Here is a 2,208-nt window from a genome sequence, read left to right as displayed (position 1 = left end):
CTCATACATAACTCTCTTTTCATCCTGCAGTAAAGGTCAAAGCAGCAGGAAATGGAGATGATAACAGATGATCGCCAGAGTCACAACTTAAGAAGGTTTCAGAGGATGGGGATTTTCCCTTGACTCCTTTTCCACTTCCTTCTTATAGCTTGTAACTGTAGGGTTGATGTTGACAGTTGTTTGTGGGAATTTTTGTTTTTCTCCATATCCAAGTCTTATCTCTGCTTAGTTTGCTTCTCTATGCAGTATTTGACTTGCTCAACTCCTGCCTGATTGCATCAACGAACTCCTCTTTCAGCTTGGTTAGTTCTTTTCTGATCTCATCTAAAATATCCTGCTTTAGTCTGTCACAGTCAAGGCTTTCTGTCTGGACCCCGTCGGCACTGGGCTGGGACAAGGGTGTGGACTTATAATGGCTCATAGGACCTGTAGTCAAAAACAATCTGATTTTTCCTTGGAGAATCTCATCTGGAGATGACGGGTGACTTGCTGCCATTCATTGTATTTGTTCTTTCCCAAGGTTTCCTGGTTGGTTCAGGTGTACTTGTTGATGAGACCTTAGAAGTTACAGGTTCTGATTCTTCATTTTTTGCTTCTATTATTGATCCCTTTTCGGCCATTCTCCTTCTGGCCATCAGGGGACTCATTTCCTCCATTAAGCTGCTACCTGCCAAGAGAACGGGTCCATTTCCACCACCCATGTCTGTTTTAGCTGACACGGAGTTCACATCTGTGAACATCGGGCAAAGAGACATCTTCCACCCATGACAATTTCCTAAGCTTGGCTCCAGCAATCGCAGCTGCAAGTCCAGTTAAAGGACGATTGTCTTCTGAAAAGGATCCCAGAAAAAAAAATACGGATGCTGGAAGGGAGGGGCAGGAGGTGGTACAGGAGAGGGGCTTGATTAGGAAGAGGGGGTGGGGGAAGAGGGCCAGAGGCTAGCAGTGGGGGTTAAGGAGGAGAGAATACAGAGGCCTGGGCTGGACCTGGTGGGAGTGTGGAGCAGATGGAGATGCAGGTGGTCCCAAGATAACACCCTGCTGGGCTGGAGCCTCCGACAACTGAGAGGCTTCCTGAAAGCCTGGCTCAGAAGCAGAGGGTTCTCCCCTCTCAGAGTTTACAGGGGTCTCCACAAAGGCAGAGGTGGCAGTACTCGGCACTCTGCTCTCTTGATCCCATTCCTCTTGCTCCAGCTGCTCCATCTGCTCCCGCTCCAGCTGCTCCACCTCTCTCTTTCCAACTTCTCTCCAGCCTCTCTCTCTCTACTTTTCTCTCTCTGGTCTTTCCCTCTCCATTTTTTCTCTCTCCAGCTTGTCCCTCTCCAGCTCCTTCTGACATTTCTGTTCTTGCAGTTGTCTTCTTTGGATGTCCAACTCTTCTTCGTATGGGCCATTTTGAATTTGATCAGGCAGTTGTGAATTTTGTCTAGGCAATGTTGGTCCTGCCTCCTGTGAATTCAGCACTTCTAAGGCAATGCATGCCTTAGATGCCTATGATTCACATAGCACTTGTGAAGACATTAGCATCCTCTTTGCTGCCATAGTTAAGACTGTACATCTGCTTGGCATCTCACCACTGGTGGAAGGTCTGTGTTGCTTGATTATACTTTAATCCTTTGGGGATGGCACAGTTGATCACCAATTGATGATCCTGGATCTTCCTGCCCAGCACTCTGAATGTGTTGTTGCCTGTATGATGATGGATATGAACTCTGCTGAACCACAGCTGGCATCCACTTTTATTGGCATCATCACAAGCCAATGCAGCAGCTCTTGCCTGACTCATTGAGCCAGCAGGCCTGATGCATGCGGCACGGGAGTGGGCTCCTCTGGGACCTCAGGGTTGGCTCATTCAGTGCTTCTCTGCTATACTGGTGGCCAGCTACTCCATCACCTGCTGTCGCGCCGGCCAGGCCTGGGTTGCAGGGTAGGTGGGCCGCTTTGGCTGCCTGCTGCTGCCGCTGCTGCTGCACAGGCCCCTGAGGACCGCGAGGACCAAGAGGACTGCAGCCGTCCCAGCCGTTGGAGGATAGTGGGGCATGCCAGGAGGCGCTGGTGCGGGGCGTGTGGAACACTCAGGCTCTTCCCTCGCCCCTGCCCTCCCCTACCGCTGTTGCCCTCCCCGTCTCTTCCCCCGTATAAGTAAACTTTTATATCTTACAAAAATAACTTTTACCTGGGGACTGGTGGTTCATGCCTGTAATCCTA

The 2,208-nt window shown here is 50.1% G+C and overlaps 1 pseudogene; it reads right to left on the bottom strand.

Moving 5' to 3' along the window:
- Window positions 1-238: 238 nt before the first annotated feature.
- Window positions 239-1,786, bottom strand: LOC138807593 (protein enabled homolog; annotated as a pseudogene).
- Window positions 1,787-2,208: the final 422 nt, after the last annotated feature.

The sequence above is a fragment of the Dipodomys merriami genome, unplaced genomic scaffold (assembly GCF_024711535.1).
Source record: "Dipodomys merriami isolate MVZ:Mamm:240054 unplaced genomic scaffold, mDipMer1.0.p SCAF_1012, whole genome shotgun sequence".
NCBI classification, from domain to species: Eukaryota; Metazoa; Chordata; class Mammalia; order Rodentia; family Heteromyidae; genus Dipodomys; species Dipodomys merriami.
The sequence above is the reverse complement of the archived record's forward strand: the minus strand, read 5'-3'. Positions and strand labels throughout refer to the sequence as shown.